Raw genomic sequence first — 22,569 nt, 5'->3', positions numbered from 1 at the left:
TCTCCTGTCAATCACGCGAAGAAGGCCACGCCCCTTCCATTTGGAGGGGGAGGGATTATAAAACCCGTAAGTGTGGGTGTGGCTCAGTCTCTGCAAGATGGGGGCGAGAGAGGTCACGACTCTGTCTGAGGTGTGAATCAACTGAACACACTGAATGTCTACTGAACTGTGAGTGTGATGTTTATGTGGTGTTTTGTGTGGTTTTATAGTGGTTTATGGTGGTTTCACCCTGCTTGAAATGGTATGAAACTGCATTTGAATGTGGTGGCCTTGCACTCTGCTTGAAATGGTATGAAACTGCACTTCAATTTGGTTGTCTTGCACACTGCTTAAAGTGGTAAGAAACTGCACTTGAATTTGGTGGCCTTGCACCCTGCTTGAAATGGCATGAAACTGCACTTGAATTTGGTGGCTTTGCACCCTGCTTGAAATGGCAGGAAAGTGCACTTGAATTTGGTGGCCTTGCACCCTGCTTGAAATGGTATGAAACTGCACTTGTGTGAACATGGGACCCAACGGGTCCCACTTAGTCTAGTACTTCTTATAAGTGTCTAAACTCCTTCTCACCCCTTCTCTCCTGCCCCCCCCCCATCTCTCCCCCCCCTTCTCTCTCCTTCTCCGCGCTCTCTAAAGGACTTACTGTTACTGTGCAGCCGTTTTACCTTCTTCTTCATCCTGGATGTGAATTTCAGATAGCGCTTCCCCGCTTTCCCTGTCCTCTGCCTTTGCGATGTGATTGTGTGTGTGTGTGTGTGTGTGTGTGTGTGTGTGTGTGTATGTGTGTGTGTGTTTGCAGTCGGTCGATCCAGCTTGCGGTTTCAACGCGGAGGGTCGATCCAGCTCGAGGCTTTCCAGGCGAGTGCCCTCAAGCTTGAAGGACGAAGACACTCTTCTGGACTCAGGGATTAGGTCGCCCAAGTGGGAGTGGCCTTTTAGATTTAGCTCTTAGGACTAAAGGAAAAGGGATATGGGGAAAAAGCAGGAATGGGATACTGATTTTAGATACTGCCTATAGCAGTATCGGCCATGATCATATTGAATGGTGGTGCTGGCTCTAAGGGCTGAATGGCCTACTCCTGCACTTACTTTTCTATATTTCTATGTTTTCTATGACACTATCCTTTATGGCATTTCTTATCAGAGCGGCGTGCCACTATCCTCCTTCCTGAGCCAATCATAAGCCCCCCTTGTCTGCAACGTTTCTGCACTACAAGTAGCAGGTGGTCTTCCCAACTATTGTAGTTGTGTATTGCTCACCAACGCTACGCTTTCCCAGACATTGTACGTTCCCAGGCATGAACAGGTTCAAGGTCATCTCTGGGAGACTGTGTGTTTGAATCTTGTCTTCGAAGGGTATGGAATGCAGTGCTGCTAATTTAGCTGATAACTCAATTTTTGCTGAAATTGTCTGTTTAACCCTTATACAACACCCTGTAGTCAGTCTGTCATTCAAGAGGCACTGGATTCGGCAGTCCCTTCCTTTTCCTTTGTGAGAACATGTTTACTCAGAACCCCTGGAATCTCTGTTGTTACCGCTTACCAATGCTCTGATTTAGTTTCAAACCATTTTTGCTAACTCACATCTTAGAAGTGTAAAATTGACCTCATCTCAATTTAGAAGGTTTCTGTCTCATTTTGATCCTTTTACATAATTCAGGGTGACACAGTGGTGCAACATAGAGTTACTGCCTTATAGCAGCAGAGACCCAGGTTCGATCCTGACTATGGGTGCTGTCTGCATGGAGTTTGTACATTCTCTCTATGATTGCGTGGGATTTCTTTGGGTGCTCCGGTTTCCTCCCGCATTCCAAAGATATACAGGTTTGTAGATTAATTGGCTTCGGTAAAATTGTAAATTATTCCTAATGGTGTAGGATAGTGCTGGTATATGGGGGATCACTCATCGACGCGGACTCGGTGGACTGAAGCGCCTATTTCTGCGCTGTATCTCTAAAGTCTAGAGTCTAAAGACTAGTTGTGCTAAATTCTTCAAAATGTTGGTTGATATCACAAAGTAATATTCTTCCAATTATACCTCTTTCACCTGCCCAGCTTCATTTCCTGAAAATGATATGCAGGATTGTCCCTCCTTTGGTTGGGGCTGCTATAGATTGGCTAAAAGCAGCAGTGAAGTTCGCTCATGTAGCTTTGCATTTTAATAGTCATTTCTGGCTTCATGTTTGCTGAAAACTCTGACCTCTGTCAATGCTGGCATGACTTCTTGTGGAGTTGCGGTTGGGTTGACGTCCCTTTTGACTGCTTGATCTAGGTCTAGGTGTTCCCAGCCCTATTTTAGGTTTCTCTCTCAACATTTTGGAGTTTACCCAGTGTGTAGGCTTAATGAAGACAAGCACAGAACGCTGGAGGATCTCACCCGGGAAGGCAAAACTGAACATTAATGTTTATGGTCAACATCCTATATCACCCAATCCTGACGCACGGCGTCAACTCAAAACGGTAACGTACAACTTTTGCCACAGATGTTGCCTCCAGGTTTCTGTTTATTAGTGCAGGTTTAATGACTTTGGCTGTAACACTTTTCTATTCTATTTTTTGGAATGACATCAAAGATTATTTTCAGCTTAAATCTTTGATCAACAATGCTGTGATATTCAAAATCTTCAATGTGTGTAACTTTCAGTAAAATGGGTAAATAAGGATTAGGTCTGCTTTGCTTCTTTTTGGAGGATGCGTCTCAAAAGGTTTTCAATTTTTCTTTTGTTGTCTCTCATTGGCAATTTACAAATATCAACTGCAATTTGGCACAGCTTTTCGGTTGCGAGACAAAAAGCATGCAATTAATTTCTGTCTCTTTGTGTGTTCCTTTATGTTTTGCGCCAGCAGTGACATTTGCCATCTGTCTAACATTGTTTTGTTTCAAGATATTATTTGTTTCAAGAACTCAACAGAAGAGGACAAAAGGGCTAATTAAGAGGGGGAATAAAGAGCATGAAAGAAAGCTTGTGGGGAATATAAAAACTATAAAAGTTTATTTAGGTATGTAAAAAGGAAAAGATTTGTGAAGAAAAATGTAAGTCCCTTACAGTCAGAGACAGGTGAATTTGTAATGGGAAACAAGGAAATGGCAGAACAGTTAAATGAGTACTTTGGTTCTGTCTTCACTAACGAAGACACAAACAATCTCCCGGAAATACTAGGGGACCGTGGAGCTATAGGGGGCATGAGGAACTGAAGGTAATCCACATTAGTCAGAAAATTATGTTAGGTAAATTGTTGGGACTAAATCCCCAGGCAGATAAATCCCCAGGGTTTGATGGTCTGCATCCCAGAGAACTCAAGGAGGTGGCCCTAGAAATCGTGGATTCCAGTGTTCTCTTCCACTTTTTAAGGGAGGAGGGAGAGAGAAAACAGGGTATTATAAACCAGTTAGCCGTACATTGGTAGTGGGGTAAATGTTGGAGTTGATTATTAAAGATGTTATAGCAGCGCATTTGGGAAGCAGTGATGGGATCGGTTAAAGTCAGTATGGATTTATGGAGGGGAAATCATGCTTGACTAATCTTTTGGATTTTTTTGAGGATGTAACAAGTAGAATGGATAAGGGAGAGCCAGTGGATGTGTTCTATCTGGACTTTCAAAAAAACCTTTGACATGGTCCCACACAAGAGATTAGTGTGCAAAATTGGTATTGGGGGTAGGGTATTGACATGGATAGAGAACTGGTTGACAGACAGGAAGCAAAGAGTAAGAAATAATGGGTCATTTTCAGAATGGCAGGTAGTGACTATTGGAGTGCCGCAAGGCTCGGTGCTGGGACCTCAGTAGTTTACAATATACAATAAAGATTTTGACGAGGGAATTAAATGTAACATCCTTAACCAGTCTGAAGAAGGGTCTCGATCCAAAACGTTATCCATTCCTTCTCTCCAGAGATGCTGCCTGTCCTGCTGAGTTACTCCACATCTTTGTGTCTATCTTCTGTTTCCTTGTGTTCTTGTGCTTATTTCATTGCAATCATATATTTCCATATATCAGGAAAATAGTTCTATGCACAATGTTTCAGGTGTAGTATGCAAGGTACCTGTATTATTGAAATAAGACATCTCTGCTTTAATCCCCATGCCCATAAAAAGCCTTTTATGGCCATATTTGCAGAGGAAATGCAGTACCTGTGGAAAAGAGAAACGGTTAACATTTCCAATGCAAGAGCCTTCATCAGACCTGGAACGCAAGAAAACAATCACGTTTTACATTGCAGAGAGAATGGAGAGGAATGGAAAAGATAAAGGGATTGTCGCTGATAGGGTGGAGCCAGAGTTGCAAGGTTATTCCATTGTTCACACAACCATCTGAGTGATAGATTAAAGGGGGAAGTTAGGGAGATTAAAAATACTGACAAAAGCACATGTAAATGTGCTGTTGCTGAGAAGTGAAGTCAAAAGGAAAATGCCGCGTATGGCAAACTGTAGAGAGAGTGTCTGTGTAGAGAGATGCTCTAAATTAATATTAACATGGATCACCTTGTGGTGTTTCTAATGCAAACAAGGGCGGCACAGTGGCACAGCGATATAATTGCTGCCTTACAGCACCAGAGCCCCGGGTTCGATCCTGACCACGGGCGCTGTCTGTATGGATTTTGTACATTCTCCCTGTGACCGTGTGGGTTTTCTCCCATTGGTCCGGTTTCCTCCCACATTCCAAAGACCTACAGGTTTGTAGGTTAATTGGCCTGTAATTGTTGCTAGAGTGTATGATAGAACTAGTGAACAGGTGATTGCTGGTGAGCGTGGGCTCAGCGGGCCGAAGGGCTTGTTTCTATGCTGTATCTCTAAACTAAAGATAATAAGTTGATACAAAGTGCTGGAGTAACTTTGGACAACACTGAAGAAGGGGTCACACCCGAAACGTCACATATCCATATTCTCCGGAGATGCTGCCTGAATCGCTGAGTTACTCCAGCACTTTGTGCCCTTTTGTGTAAACGAGCATCTGCAGATTCTTGTTTCTACATAAAGAAAACAAGTTACCGGAATTCAGTCCTGTCCCCAGAAGCTGGCAGTGTGTCCTGATGTAATAGTTGCTCCTCAAACTTATGGTTGGCCTCATTGGAACAGTGCAGGATGTCTCACAGGAAACATTTCACCTTCCTAATCACTTGCTGTAGTTTGATGTTGATTTTCAGTGATTTGTGTAGGGCACCAAGTTCCTCTGAATACCATCATCTTTCAGACTGCCACCATTTAAAACATCTCTCAACCTTTCTCTTTTTTATTGAAGTGGATAATCTCAAATCATTTTCTTTAATAATATATATAATATTCTTATAATTGCTAGCATTATAATTAGCAGCTCTCTTTTTAAATCATTTAGGAAGATATCATTTGTTCTTGGTTTTGAAAAATGTTAATGGAATCAGCTTTTGCTGCTTCAGCTCTTTTCTAAATAGAAAACTGCTAAATACCTCAATTTTAATGAAAATGTTGGTCTGAAAGTCTCAATGTCATATAATCAGAGAACATAGGACCAGAATTAGGCAATTCAGACCATGTCTGCTCCATTATTAGATCATGACTAATCAATTTCCTTCTCAATCCCATTCTCCTGTTTTCTTCCCATCACCTTTGACACTCTTACTAATCACGAACCTAACAATCTCCACTTTAAAAATACCCAATAGCATGGACTCCACTGCCGTCTGTGCCAATGAATTCCACAGATTCACCACCTTCTGGCTAAATAAATTCCTCCTCGTCTCCATTCTAAATGTACGACCTTTTATTCTGAGGCTGTGCCCTCTGGTCCCAGACTCTTCTGCTGCTGGAAACATCCTCGCAACATCCACCTATCTTTTCCATACACAAGTGAGAGAATTGGGCAAGTTTAAATGACAGAAGGCACTGCCGCTGGTGAAGGCAATGCCGCTGATGAGCGTTGACATTCAGAATCATAGCTGGGCATTGTGTAGGATCCTTGTGTTTGGCTCTCCCCATTGATTTGCACGTCATGTACATGCTGAGGTGCTTTCATGGATTCCATCAACAGTCTCTAGCGGGGGGGGGGGGGGGGGGGGGGGAACTAGTGATCCCGTTGAAATCAACAGACACTTCCCTTTGGCACTTTGGAGACATATCGCAGGTGATGAAGTCAGAAGCCCAGCTACAAATAACAGGCCTGACCTGCTGAATGCCAACTCTTGCAGAGCTCTGGAGGAAGCGGTGACCTGCTGACTGCAGACTCTCACAAAGCTCGGGTGAACTTGATGATGCCATTAGTCGCCGATTGAAATGACTAGCGTGCATAAAATTTGAGGGCCAATGTGACCTTCATTGATACTGACAAGGCCCTGCGGGAATTGGAACATGGCTGAAGGTCACTTTTTAACATTTTACTGAAGCGGTTGATTGCCTCTTTACTAAAGCAGAGCCTCCTCAGCCACAGCTAGTCCGATGTTATTTGGAAAGACAGGCTCTCCCTGTAAACTCTCCAGGGCAGATAAAACTCCCTATAGGCCAACCTCTGGGCACAGTGCTGGACTCTTCTCAATTCTGCCTTGTCTCCCCTCCTTTACAGCAAATACATAAGCAGTTGGATGTCAAATTGAAAAGGCATTTTATTTGTTTGTTTTGTTTGTCTTACAGGCCTCTTTAAGCACTTCCAGGGCTGTTGATGTCAAATAAATGTGAAAATATCTGACATGCTGCGCTTTACAGATGTTTCTGCAAAGAATGTCTGACAGCTAAAAAGCTCCATCTGAATGCAGGCCAATTAATTATACAGAGACAACCCCTAACTTTCTGTGCTGAGTTTAGTCGTGCATGAACAGCAGCTCTTGCCCAGCCAAGGTCTTCCAATGTAATTCGGACCACAAAATCAGCTTCCACCAAGTGAAGTGATTCAGCTCAAAGTTGATAGCCTGATTTAACCTCAGAGTGGCCAAACCTAGTTCAATTAGTCAATCTCATACTACATAGGACATACAGTAGCATAACACAGGAACAACCCCGTCCTTGTTGACCTTCAGATGCAAACACATACCTTCAGATTCAGGGACAGTTTCTTCCCAGCTGTTATCAGGCAACTGCTCCATCCCATCACCAAATAGAGAGTGGTCCTGAGCTACCATCTACCTCATTGGAGACCCTCAGATTGCTTTTAATCAGACTTTACTGAACTTTAACTTGCACTAAATGGTATTCCTGTTATCCTGTATCTGTCCACTGTGATTGGCGTGATTGTAATCATGCATAGTCTTTCTGCTGATGAAACTAAACTAAACTAAACTTCAGCTCACAATGTCTGCGCTGAAGATGATGCCAAGCCCAACTCTTATCTGCCTGCACATAATCCACATCGCTCCATTCCCTATGAACTTCTTCACCCAGGGCAGTGGAGGCCAATTCTCTGGATGCTTTCAAGGGAGAGTTAGATAGAGCTCTTAAAGATAGTGGAGTCAAGGGATATGGGGCGAAGGCAGGAACGGGGTAATGATTGTGGATGATCACCCATGATCACAGTGAATGGCGGTGCTGGCTCGAAGGGCTGAATGACCTACTCATGCACCTATTGTCTATTGTCTATATCCATGTGCCAACCCAAAGTCTCTAAAATTCCACTATCATTTTTGCCTCCGTCATCTCCCCTGGCAACACATCTCTGGCATACACCACCTCAGTGTAAAAAAAAATACCCTGCACATCTTCTTTGAATTTCATTCCCTTCACGTTAAAGCTATACTGGACAAATAAGAACAGAGAATTGAACGAGGGGCTTATAGTTTGCTGAGGTAGGAGTTGGTTCCAGTTTAAAGAGCTCTTGCATCAGTACTGTTGCAAGCTGTATCACTGGGATGATTCATACCTGTGTTTTATCAGATTATAACTAGAGATCCACAGAGAATTTTAAACTAAACAGTTGGGGCAAGCAATCAAAGTTGTGAAGATGTGGTAAACGAAGAAGTTGAGACAAGGTTAAAGAGAAGGGTTTAATATTTGGAAACGATAAACAGACTGGAAGAGATAGGGAGAACAAATGTAAGAGTAGATTAGTGGATGAGTCTAGAACTTACAAGACTAATAAAAGACAAAAATAAATGCTCTTTATCTGAATGTGTATTACGTCTGAAAAAAGAGCAGGAAAATTGAGACTGCAAATAGAAATAAATAAATAAAATCTTACAGCTATTACAGAAATGGGTGGTAGGATGACATAAAATGCTACCTGAATATCCAAGGTGTATGACATTTAATAAAGGCAGGAAGTTAGGGAAGGAGGAGTGGCTCTATATACGTATGTGTAAGTAGAATAGACCACAGAGTGCATTACCTGATAGATTGCCCACTTCAACTTACATTTTATGGTGAAGATAGACCCAAAAAAATCTGGAGTAACGCTGTGGGACAGGAGGCACCTCTGGAGAGAAGGAATGGGTGACGTTTCCGATCGAGGCCCATTTATGGCATTTGAACTTCTGACTGTTGACTGTGCAAGCTGAATATGTGTATAATAACATGAAATCCATCAAAGTTCCTCACCTGCATTTTACATTGTTTTCTTATGGTTTAAAGTTAATCTTCATTGATTTCCTTAAGTGCTGATTTTGGACCAAGTTATTGGAGTTATCGGATAACTTAGAAGAATATATTGGTTGTGAAATTATTCACATGAAAGTGTCTTCCATTCACCAAGTTTAGCCTCAAATTGTTTTTGCCTGAGGTTGTTTCCATTACCCACACCTTTCAACATTGGTTTAATTATCCATCTGCTTCCACTATACATGGATGAGTAGGACCTCTTCATGACCTACTGGGACTGAACGCCATCAATAATGAGTTTCCTTCTCTGTGTGTTCCTTGAAGTACAAAGGAAAGTGGCGTATCCAGTGTAGTAGGGGGTTTTTTTTTGACCCATGTGTTTTGCCCGAATTAAATGTCCGTTGAGAATGGAAAATTGCACAGCAGAATTCAGAAATAATAATATGGCCATATTTTTTCCCAGCATAAAGTTAAAGTGTAATCACGATATCAGCTTCCCAGTGAAAGCCAGAATAGGTTGATCAAAGGGCAAAAACACCACGCCCACAGTTGCTGATCTAAATAATGCCATTTCACCACCCGCGGTCCTAATTCACAGCTACATATTTGAACCTCTTTCGCTTACAGGGCAGGTATTTAAGCTATTAGTGTATTCCCATGGTTGCAATTATGTGTCTGTACACAGAACTATGTGTCTGGCTATGTATGCATTACCACAAAGTTGTGGCCATGTACAAGAGCTTTCAAGTTTAGTTTAGTTTAGAGTTACAGCAGGGAAACTGGCCCTTCGGCCCATCGAGTTCACGGTGACCCATTCACATTAATTCTACAATATAAAATATTGTATAAAATCATGAGAGGAATAGATCGGGCAGATGCATAGTCTCTTGCCCAGAGTAGGGGAATCGAGGACCAGGTTCAAGGAGAAGGGGAAAAGATTTAATAGGAATCTGAGGGGTCACTTTTTCACACAAAGGGTGGTGGGTGTATGGAACAAACAGCCAGAGGAGGTAGTTGAGGCTGGGACTATCCCAACATTTAAGACACAGTTGGACAGGTAAATGGGTAGGACATATGGACCAAGCACAGGCAGGTAGGACTAGGGGAGCTGGGACATGTTGGCCGGTGTGGGTAGGTTAGGTGGAAGGGACTGTTTCCACACTGTATCACTCTATGACTCTATGACTAATATCTCAATTTCTCATCAACTCCTTCCTTACACAATAGGGGCATTTTTACAGAGAACAATTAACCTACCACACATCTCTGGGATGTGGGAGGAAACCGGAGAAATCAGAGGAAACTCTATGACTATGACTAATATCTCAATCACAGGGAGATGGTGCAAACTCTGCACAGACAGCACCTGAAGTCAGGATTGTCTCTGATCATGTGATGCAGCAGCTCTACCAGCTGCACCACTGTGCTGCTCTCCAAGAACATTGTACAAGATAAAGTTACCAGCCTTTGCCATGAATTTGGCTGAACTAGTTAAGCTTCCAATTTATATAGAATATAGAACATTGAACAGTATAGGCCCTTCGGCCCACAAGGTATGTGCCGAACATGATGTTAAATCAAATTATTTTCCTGCTTGCAAAATTATCCATATTCCTCCATTCCCCCAATCCCTGCATATCCGTGTGTTAATCCAAAACCATCTTAAACACCACTATCAATATTGGCTCCTCCATGACTCCTTACAGCGTGTTCAGACTCCCACCACCCTCCCTGTAAAATACTTGCCCCATACATCTCCTTTAAACTCGTCCTCTCATCTTAAAGCTATGCCCTGTAGTATTTGAAGTTTCTATGCTGGGAAAAATGGCTCTGAATGTCTACCCTATCTAAAGCTCTCATAATTTTATATACATCTATCTGGTCTCCTCTCAACTGGCATTCCAGACAAAACAATCCAGGGCTTTCCAACCTCTTCTCATAGCTAATACCCTCTAATCCAGATATCATATAGTTAAAATGAATCTGTTTGGTGCACTGTGATTGGTGCACTGTGAGTGGCATTGTGACATCATACCTGGAAGCTGCTGGGAAAAGGCTCTCCGTGAGCAGCTGCGATTACCGTTGGCTACGTCCCATTGTGATGCCATTGTGGCACTCGGCAGCTTGAGCACCCATTGTGATTGGTGCACTGTGAGTGGCATTGTGATATCAACACTGGAAGCTGCTGGAGAAAGGCTATCTGTGAGAAGCGATTTTTGGCTTTTAACAAAAATATAATCATGAATAACTTGTGAAATATAGGATGAAATCTTAAGTGAGCCTGAGTACAGCATGGAGGGGGAAAATGTGAGTTAGAATATGTAAAAATTTAAGTGCTAGCACGTAGCGTTTTGAGGAAGATACAAAACATACTCACACACACACACACACGCACACAAGATGAGATAGTATATTGATAGATAGATGGGCCAAACATGGGCAGGTGGGACTAGTGTAGATGGAGCATCTTGGTCGGCATGGGCAAGATGGGCAGAAGGGCCTGTTTCCGTGCTGTATGGCTCTATGACTTTATGATTCAAAAATCATTTATCAATTGTTTTTATGTACTTTATTAAAGCTTGTGAGAGTTTTTTTATTGGTAGAAATAATGAACAAGGATCTCTTCAAACTTGTCAACTCTCTATCTTTGCAACTGGTGTGAATTTTTTCAAATAATAATTGCAGAACCAACCAGGGAGGAGAAATTCCTGCTGTATACATTGATGTTGTTTTCTTGGAGACACAAAGACCTGTAGATGCTGGAATTGTGCATCAAATACAGAGTGCTGGAGCAATTCAATGGGTCAGGCAGCATCTCTGGAGGAAATGGACAAAAAACATTTCTGTTCGGGACCCTCAGACTGATTGCAGTTGGAGAGAGAAAAGAGATGAATTCAGTGCATAGGGTGGCAAGTGTTAGATACAGATCAGGTGGGGAAGTTAGGGGGGGAGGTGTTGATTGACAGATGGGTGGGAAAAGGCTAGAGATGAAAGGAGAAAAAAGAGTGACCAGAGGCTACAAGAGGTGATAAAATGAGACGAGGAAACAAAAGGTGTCAGATAAGGAGAGAAGAGAAGCAAAATGTAAATGCAAAATGAATAAAGAGAATTCAATGTTCCTACCGTTGTAAGCTACCCAAGTGGAATGCGCGGTTTTCTCCCAGTTTGTATAGGGCTTCCCTTTGACAGTGGAGGAGGCCTAAGATGAAAGGTCAGAATGGGAATGGGAAGGGTTTAAGTTTAAACATATTATTGTCATAGGTATTGAGGTGCATCTCTGTTTTGCATGCTATGCAATCAGATCAGTTAATACTATATATAAATTCAATTAAAGCAAACCCAAATACAACAGTTAGAGCAAAGGGGAAGGTACAGAGTGCAGAATTGCTCTCTCAGAATTGCAGAGGTGAATGGAAGAACCGTTCAGAAGCCTGGTGATATGAGCTTTCAAAACAGTTAACAAATTATTTTCCAGATCTTTTCAGTGTGTTATCAGCCATAATTTGTGAAATCGAGAGGAGAAATGAAAGTGTTTTCTCTGCAATGTGTTCCTTGAAAGCATATTATTTTTTTGACAGATTGAAAGCACATTTTGAGCTGGAAATGCTCCCATCTGCTAAACTGGTATCAAATGCACCTGCGGCTCGCACAATAAATAGGATTTAGAGCCTTTGTACATTCATCTCTCACAGTCCACCTTGAAGCTTGCAAACTCCACCACACTGATTACAAAGATGCCCTCATTGCTGCAAAATCTGCCTACCTCTCCTCCATATTCTCTGATCCCTGCCTAAACCACAGAACCATCTTCTCCACAGTGGGCAACCTCCTCAAGCCTCGAGCAAACACTCTCCCTACCTCTACTCCGGTTCTCTGCAACTCATTCCTCCACTTTTTCGCTGATAAAATCAGCACCATCTATCAATCTTTATCCCCTGTACCCGACTCCCCAGCATCTACTCCACCACCTACCAAGGCCCCTCCTTTCAACATCTCCACTGACCTCCTTACCCCTCCTCCACACTGCTTCCTCTCCCAGTTTGACCTGGTCACCCCTATTGAAATCTCCAAACTCATCAGCTCTTCCAAACCCACTACCTTCTCCCTCGACCCTCTCCCCACTCCCCTGCTGAAGTCCTGCCTCCCCGTTCTCTGCCCCTACCTCACTAATCTCTTCAACTCCTCATTGTCCCAAGGAATTGTCCCCTCCGCTTTCAAAACTGCTGCTGTCACACCAATCTTAAAGAAACCTGGTCTTGATCCCTCCTCTCTCATTAACTATCGCCCAATCTCAAACCTCCCCTTTCTTTCAAAAACCCTGGAGCGTATCGTTGCGTCGCAACTTCATTCCCATCTCCTTGCGTATAACCTACTTGAACCCCTCCAATCTGGCTTTCGCCCCCTCCATAGCTCAGAAACTGCTCTCCTCAAAGTCCTCAACGACCTCCTCACCTCTGCTGACACTGGTTCCCTCAACATCCTCATCCTCCTCGACCTGAGCGCAGCCTTCGATACAGTGAACCACAACATCCTGCTCACCAGACTCAAAGACCTCGGCATTGAAGGCTCTGCACTCAGCTGGCACCGTTCCTACCTTTCCAACAGATCCCACTTCATCTCTCTCCACAACCACACCTCTGCTACAGCCACAGTCACTCAAGGCGTTCCCCAAGGCTCCGTACTCGGCCCCCTCCTCTTCATCATCTACATCCTCCCCCTTGGTCAGATACTCCGCCACTTCAACCTGGACTTCCACTGTTACGCCGATGACACCCAGATCTACCTCGGCACCAAATCCCCCCACAACCCCCCCCTCTCCCATATCAACTCCTGTTTGTCAGCTATAAAAACCTGGATGCAACATAACTTCCTCAAACTCAACAGTGATAAGACAGAAATCCTCCTCATAGGCTCCAAAGCCACACTCAGCAAAATCAATAACCCCACTCTCACCATCGATGGTACCACTGTCTCCCCATCTCCCAAGGCCCGCAACCTTGGCGTGATCTTTGATTCCACCCTCTCCCTTGAGCCTCACATCCGCCATGTCATTAAAACCTCCTTCTTTCATCTCCGCAACATCGCCAAACTCAGACCATCTCTCACACCTCCCGCTGCTGAAAGACTCATCCATGCCTTCATCTCCTCCCGACTGGACTATTGCAACTCACTTCTCCTTGGCATCAGCTCCACCTACATCAACCGACTCCAACTGGTCCAGAACGCAGCCGCCCGACTCATCACCCACACCAAATCCTGGCATCACATCACTCCAGTCCTCAAACAACTTCACTGGCTTCCCATCTCCCACCGGATCACCTACAAAATCCTGATCCTCACCTACAAAGCCCTCCACCATCTGGCCCCCCCCATATCTCACTGACCTCCTCTCCCCCTACCAACCCTCACGGTCCCTCAGATCCACATCAGCCGGTCTCCTCTCCATCCACAAGTCCAACCTCCGCAGTTTTGGGGACAGAGCCTTCTCCAGGGCAGCTCCCAGGCTCTGGAACTCCCTCCCCCAACTGATCCGCAATTCCGTGTCCCTCACCATCTTCCAGTCCCGCCTCAAGACCCATCTCTTCACCTCTGCCTATCCTTAGCCCCACGTCCCCCTCCCTTTTCATCTGTGCATTAATTGCCTCATATTGTGTTTTGAATTGTATTCTGTCTTTACTTTGTGTACTAGTCATGTCTCTACTATTTATTTCATTCCCCTTACTTGTTTTTCCTCTACCTGCGAAATATTTGTAAGGTGTCCTTGAGACTCTTGAAAGGCGCCCATAAATTAAATTTATTATTATTATTATTATTATTATTATAAGTGGGGCCTAAAGCTTCATTAATATTCTTCCACCATATTGGGATCCTGTGAACTTTGAGTAAACCTCTATAGCCTAATGCTGGGAGTGAAGATAGTCACAAAATGCTGGAGTAACTCAGCGGACCAGGCAGCATCTCCGGAGTGAAGAAATGGGTGACGTTTTGGGTTGAGACCCTTCTTCAGTAAGTGAAAATCAATTCTCTCACTTCTTCGATTGTGAGGCTGTGCAGTGAAATGTTCAAGGATCCTGACCACTCATGCTTTTTATCTGCACCTAACAAACTGTTTAGTTTTCAAGAAGGAACTGCAGATGCTGGAAGATCGAAGGAACACAAAAATGCTGGAGAAACTCAGCGGGTGCAGCAGCATCTATGGAGCGAAGGAAATAGGCAACGTTTCGGGCCAAAACCCTTCTTCAGACTGTTTAGTTTGTTGCCTTCTCAGTCCTGATGTGATCTGTGAATATTTTACCTCATAGTTTTACAGTCCTTGAGAGTGGAACAGTGAAGTTGAAATGCTTCTATCCATAAATTGGCATTCAGTATTTGTACGACAATTTAGTGAAAATAGTTAGTGTGTCAATTTCAGTAATTTTTTAGGCTGAGGTTTCATCAGGTTGCTCAGTGATGCATCTAGTAGACTCACTGTCTCACAGTCGGAGACCTATGTTCAATCCTGATCTCGGGTGCTGACTGAGGAGAGATTGCATGTTCTCCCTGTGACTACATGGGCTTTCACCACTAGTTTCCCCCCACATCCTGAAAGCATAATGATTAGTGTAAATTGTTCTTTGTGTATAGATGAGTAATGGAATCTGCAGAGAGTTGATAAAGAATGGGAGGAGGAAAGAAAAATGGGATTAACGTGGGTGGACGTTTTATAGTTAGCACATGCTTGAAGGGCCGAAGGGCTAGTTTTTGTGCTATATGGGTCTGTGACTAACTTTTCAGTGATGCAAGGTAGGATTTTGAGTTAAAATGGTGATTCTGCCTGTGTTTAATGTGGAATAAAACTGGTAATAATAATAATAATAATAATAATAATAATAATAATAATAATAATAATAATAATAATAATAATAATAATAATAATAATAATAATAATAATAATACATTTTATTTATAGGGCGCCTTTCAGGACTCTCAAGGACACCTTCAGTTAAAACAAGCATGAAACAAAAACAACATATACAGCAACAATACACAATTCGGAGAGAGAGCAGCGGCAGCCAATCGCGCCAGCGTTCACTCTTACCTCCAGCAACCATTTTTTCCGAGCCATCTGTAGCACATCAAAAATAGAACACAACATTAAAGAATTTAACATAAAACATAACAACATCCCCCCCACAATGGTTCCCACTGTGAGAGAAGACAACAAAGTCCAGTCCACTTTCTCGTGTTCACCCATGGTCGGGCCATGTTACAGGCCCTCTCGCCGGATGATGGAGCTCCGGCATTGGGAGAACAATCTCCGCAGCTTGGAGTTCCGAAACGGCAGCTTCCTCCCAGGAGACTGCGGCTCCCGAAGTCCACAGGCAGCGCTGGTCGGAGCTCTGACACTGACGATCTCAGCGAGAGATCCCAGGATCCGCGGTGTTCAAACCCAGCGCTGTCTGTTTTCCCATCTTTTTGTTATTTTTAGTCTGTTTAAAAAATATGTTTCTTCGTATTTTTATGTGGGGGAGGTGGGGAGGGTAAGGGAGAAACCGTTTCTCAGTCAGTTCCTGGCGAGGATGCGACTATTCTCTGAGTCGTTTCTTCGCCCCACCCCCACTCGCGGCCTACCAACTGGATTGGCGCAGCCTTTCCAGCCGGAGGCCTCAATAGGCCTGGAAGCCTCAATAGGCCCGACTATGGGTGGACATGGGATGGGGACTGGACATTGTGCCTTCCCTCATAATGGGAACCATTGTGCGGGGATGTTTTTATGTTTAAATTTATTTATTACTGTTATGTCTGTATTCTTTCTTTATGTGCTGCATTGGCAAGAAGCATTTCACTACACCTAGGTGTATGTGACCAATAAATAACCTTTGAAACTTTGAACCTTTGAGACCGACCAGAGCTTCAGCGGCGGCACAGCACTGGATTCATCGTGGAGCGGACGATGCTTTACCTGGGATCGCCGTTTGAAGCTCCGGAGTGTTGGGCCTGCTGCTTCAACATCGTGAAGCTGTGATTTGCGGAGCTTCCAACCGCAGGCGGCGCTGACTTCAACATTGCGGAGTCCTGGGATCCCTTTGCCGAGGGTCGCCAGTGTGAATCTCTGCCCAGCTCAGCCTGTGGACTTCGGGAGCCGCGGTCTCTGGTAGGGAGTGGCTGATTCGGAAGTCCAAGCCGAGAATGTTCTTCCGTTTCGACTTTGGAGTTCCATCATCGGGCCGCCCGTAACGGTGACTTTGGAGGGCTCGGGAGTCCCTGACCACGGGAGAACAACAAAGAGGAGGATGACTGAACTTTGGTGCCTTCCCTCACAGCGGGAACCTTTGATTCCGCTGTGTGGGGATGTTTATGTTAAAGTCTATCGTGTGTTGTGTTCTTTTTTATTCGTATGGCTGCATGGTAACCCAAATTTCACTGTAGAAATTGGTGCATGTGACAAAAATGTGAACTTGAACTAATGTCCTCTCCTAACAAAGACCAGCTGCTTCACAGTTAATGGTTGCCAACTTTCTCACTCCCAAATAAGGGACAAAAAGTCAAAATAAAGGACAAATTCCTGACAGCATAAAGTACAGAAGGCCTTTGTCGAGTCACTGTTGTCGGGCTTAACCCACATCTTTTTTCGTTCCCACTGTTTGTTAAAGGTGAACAGTCTTTTTCGGCGACTGCTGGTGACTGTCATAGTCGTAGCAGTTCGCCGAAGAACCGGCAACTGGACCCCCCACTACGACAATGTCTATGCCAATGTCTACAACAACCTACCTCCTAGTCGACGTCAAGCTACGGCAAGCTACTGACAACCGGCGACCCATTAGGACATCAACCTACGACCACACCTATGACAAACTACATCCACCCGCAACAAGCTATGACAAGGTAAGACAATTCAGTCGCCGGTACCTTTCGCCGGTTGAGGTAGGTTGACGTAGGTAGTCGCCAATGGAATTCACCGAAGTCAGCACCGGTGACAACCTACATCATCCTGGTGACAACCTACGACAGCACCTTCGTCAGGAGAAGCAATGCCGGATTTAAATGAAGAGAGGCCCTAGGCTATCCCGCTTGTGAGGCCCCTCCCAATCCTCCACCCCAGCTTTGAAGTTAACGTTTGCCCTCGCTATCTTGTTAAGTAGATCAACATGGTATTCCTGTGCTTCTCTGAGTTTTCATGAGTTTGGATAAGACAGGGGTTTTGCCAATCATCAAACCCTTCGGAAGCTAAAGATGTAGCAGAAAATGTAATGTTTGGAAAGGGTTTACAAACAAAGCAATATATCCAGCCTTTTGAGGGAGAATACGCAAGCCACTCTCGGCTATATGTTTCTCCATTGACTTTGGTTGAATAAAAAAGAACCTTTGTGCAAAACCTAGACTGCTTTTTATATACTCGCTTGGAATTTGAAAATCACAATAGAGCACAATAGACACTAGGTGCAGGAGTAGGCCATTCGGCCCTTCGAGCCAGCACCACCATTCAATGTGATCATGGCTGATCATCCACAACCAGTACCCTGTTCCTGCCTTCTCCCCATATCCGATGACTTCGCCATCTTTAAGAGCCCTATCTAGCTCTCTCTTGAAAGCATCCAGAGAACCGGCCTCCACCGCCCTCTGAGGCAGAGAATTCCACAGACTCACCACTCTCTGTGTGAAAAAGTGTTTGTTCATCTTCATTCTAAATGGCTTATCCCTTATTCTTAAATATTCACATATTACAATCACCCACACTCTTAAATCTCCACTCCTACAGCAACATCTATACACTGCACATGGCTCGATTGTAATCATGTATTGTCTTTCCACTGACTGGATAGCACACAACAAAAGCTTTTCACTGTACCTTGGTACACGTGACAATAAACTCAACTCAACCAAAGGTCCATTCCCCACTGCAGTCAGTAGAGAAAGATCAGTTACATTCACATGGCACGTGTGAACATGGTATGTGGGTAACATCACGTGTTGGAACATGGAATTGCATGTCACAAATTTTCTCCATCACTTACTTTGGATGCTGGATATGTAAGAGGTGACCTTGTTTTGCAGAGTTCAACCTCTCCCTCCGTCTCTCCATCCCTCCTGCCCCATTAAATTGGGAGACTTATGGCATTAACATTGAATTCTCCCAATTTGGCTAGCCCTTGCTGTCTCCTCCCCTTCCTTAACCCTCTAGCTGTCTCCTCCCACCCTCCCATCCGCCCGCCCTCGGGCTCCTCCTCCTCCTCCCCTTTTCCTTCTTTCTTTCCCCCCCCCCCCCCCACCCCCCATCAGTCTGAAGAAGGGTTTCGGCCCGAAACGTCGCCTATTTCCTTCGCTCCATAGATGCTGCTGCACCCGCTGAGTCTCCCCAGCAATTTTGTGTACCTTCTGCTGTAACAGACGTTGGTTTGTGGACAGAATTATCACGATGAGAACGTATCCTATTGGGTGGAAAGGAGCCCCTCTAAAGCTCAGCATCGTTGCGGACCATTTTGGGCGGAAGGGTCTGTTCCTGTGCTGTTGATGTTCTATGCATAAGATCACAGTCATAATGCTCAAGAGCATGATAGTTGCTGGGAAGAATCTGTTCTTGAACCTGGAGGTCACGGTTTTCAGGTTCCTGTACCTTCCCCCCGATGGTAGCAGCGAGATGAGAGCGTGGCCAGGGTGGTGTTGGTCTCTGATGATGCTGGCTCCCTTTTTGACCAATTAAAGACACATTAAACGGAACAATATAAATGAATCAGTTACAAGATGGGGCAGGAGGGATGGAGAGATGGAGGGAGAGGTTGAACTCTGCAAAACAAGGTCACCTCTTACATATCCAGCATCCAAAGTAAGTGATGGAGAAAATTTGTGACATGCAATTCCATGTTCCAACACGTGATGTTACCCACATACCATGTTCACACGTGCCATGTGAATGTAACTGATCTTTCTCTACTGACTGCAGTGGGGAATGGACCTTTGGTTGAGTTGAGTTTATTGTCACGTGTACCAAGGTACAGTGAAAAGCTTTTGTTGTGTGCTATCCAGTCAGTGGAAAGACAATACATGATTACAATCGAGCCATGTGCAGTGTATAGATGTTGCTGTAGGAGTGGAGATTTAAGAGTGTGGGTGATTGTAATATGTGAATATTTAAGAATAAGGGATAAGCCATTTAGAATGAAGATGAGGAAACACTTTTTCACACAGAAAGTGGTGAGTCTGTAGAATTCTCTGCCTCAGAGGGCGGTGGAGGCCGGTTCTCTGGATGCTTTCAAGAGAGAGCTAGATAGGGCTCTTAAAGATGGCGAAGTCAGCAGATATGGGGAGAAGGCAGGAACAGGGTACTGGTTGTGGATGATCAGCCATGATCTATGTTTGGCATCATGGGCTAAGATGGCACAATGGGCTAAGTGTTCGGCTGGCAACCTGAAGGTGGCCGGTTCGAATCCTGCTTGGAGTGTGTACTGTCGTTGTGTCCTTGGGCAAGACACTTCACCTACCTTTGCCTGGGGCTAGAGACGGAAATTAGCTACTGATTGGCTACAATCTCGCATATTTACATGCAAAATGTTAATTAATATGCACTGTCCCTATAAACAAAACATTATTATTATCTATATCTGAGTCTGGAATACCTTGGACTTGGCCTACCTTACCAGGTGTGAGCTGAAAATTCTGACTATCTATATTATTTTCTTGTCGCACTTTAGCCTCTCCCTGCCCATTAAGTGGCTCCTGAATTAGTTCTATATTTTCATTTTGAGCCGGCATCATGGCAGCTCTCTCATATTCAGCTTGCTGTTCCACATCCTGCTTCACTGTTTCTGTTTCAGAGAGGGTTTCTTCTGGTTGAATGCTAGTAGTTGGCTGGATAGCACCACCACACTGATTTCTTTGTGTTAGTATCAATGTATCTGCTTCACTGCTAGCACTTGCTGCCTCTGTCAGAGGCTGATCCAAGAAAGCAGTGATTGGTCTTAACTTCTTACCGTATCATTTTAAAGTCTCCTTCTCTTGCGTTTGCTAGCACCACTTTCAAATCATTTACTCATGCTCAGATTAGAATTTGAAAATAAGAAGTAAAATTAATCTTCAACAGTTATTGGAAAGGAAAACATGAAAGGGCGTTCTCACAAAATGGGGTCCACTTGAGTGAAGAACATTTTTTTTTCTGTATAATATTTGGGAAATATTTCTTAAAGAATTGTTCCTTATTGACAATTATAATGCAAAACCCGAATCAAATCTGAATCAAATCTGCTTTCAAAAACCGTTTACAAAACGAGTATGCTTTTTCCTATTGTTTACAAAGATGCTACAAATAAGCTTGGTTTTATTACTAACCTGACAGTGTCAGCCACAGCACTACACAGTAGTTTTCTAACAACGATTATCAGCTCTATCCCCAGCATTGCTCCTTGCCAACTTCCTAGTTCAAATATCTTTGCACTTTCCTACTTACCCGTGAGTTTTGGCTTTTGAAGCCTGAAAGTATCCAAAGATGTTCCCTGCACCCGCCATCGCTGTTTACTGGAGCACGTGTGAAAGTTTGCCGGACGCCGGTGCCACCAGATTGACACCGATGTGCAGCTGAGCGTGGCCAATGAGATAAGGGGCTGGAAAGCTGCAGTTTAAAAAAAAATATTTATTGCCAGTGCTAGTAATAATAAAAATAATAAACTCTATTTTAAGGTTCAGACAAGGGAAAACATTACATAAAAATACATTGCATATTAAAAACATCATAAAATACATATAAAATCAAAGTATATTAGCAATGTTACAACATTAAAAAATTTTTTAAAATCAAGTCTGCAATTTATCCCATCAGATAAAGCATAAAAAAAAGTCTAATTTGACACCTTTCACTTTCATATCTTCAGTATTAATAAAGTTATGGCTATTTTTATACTCGGAAATTAGCGTCTTGTTCCCTATTGCTTTTCCATTGACTTAACACAAAAGCTGCGATCGAGGACAGTCAAAAGCCCATAACTTTCTTAAAAATTAAGAGAACTGAATGAAATGTTCAGTTATTATAGATTGAAGCATTCTGAAACAAGCATAAAACATCTTACTTGGATGACCTGAAATTAAAGCATATAATTAGTTAATTACCTAATTGTAGTTAATTGCAAAATTGACCGTTGTGACGGAAATAGTAATAAACACCCAGACTGCCTTGAAAATTCAAAAATGTGATATTCTCAAGATTAGAACTTTAATATTATTGTATTATATGCTGTAAGTCCGTAACAGATAGGTAAATAAATTACAATTTCTCGCAATAGACCAAGTCTTTATGGAGAAGATCAGTTGCTAGCTGGTACATTGGCATATCATAATCAGTAGCATCATCATACTACTCAGATTGTAACCAATAAGCAACTCTGTACACCTTGTTTTTCCTCAACTTTTCAATTTTGGCTTTGTAAACTACAAGTTTTTGCTCTTCATGTAAACTACACGATTTTGCATGACATGCCTTTCTGCCCACTACTTTCCCATTAACAATGTCCTGTAGATACCATTTCTTAAGAAAAGGATATTTTTTTTAAGTAGCCTAAGTATCCAAATAACAAACTAATCCCATTCACACAAGAATTCACAATATAACATGATTTTTAAATCTCACTGTCATGAATTTACATGCCAGATGGAAGGAATTTAATGTTTAATTCCCATGAATTAATCTAGAAACATCCACTCACTATAATCAAAATTATTTATTTTTTTGCACAATACATGGGACTAAAACTGATATTTAGTATAAAAATATTGACTATGGATAGACAATAACACAAAATATAGACGATTTAGATGCTCTTATGACATGATTGTAAAAAAAAAGAGCATTTAAATCATCTTACGAGTGGGTTTTTCTGGAACGCGATCGATTGGAACGTTGCATTTGCGGTGAATTTGAACTCCATATCAGCAGGAAAAACACTGCCAGTTCGTGTCGGGCACAAATCACATTTTCGCAACATAAAATTAGATTAAAGCCATCCCAAGAAGCAAGATTATATGTAAAATAAACGACTTACCCTTTGTTTTGTCCCGTTCATGCGATCTGTCACGTTGTAGGCGTTAGGGGCGTTAGAAGTTGCTTTTTATT

This window comes from Amblyraja radiata, chromosome 1, assembly GCF_010909765.2.
Source record: "Amblyraja radiata isolate CabotCenter1 chromosome 1, sAmbRad1.1.pri, whole genome shotgun sequence".
Lineage (NCBI taxonomy): Eukaryota > Metazoa > Chordata > Chondrichthyes > Rajiformes > Rajidae > Amblyraja > Amblyraja radiata.
The sequence above is the reverse complement of the archived record's forward strand: the minus strand, read 5'-3'. Positions refer to the sequence as shown.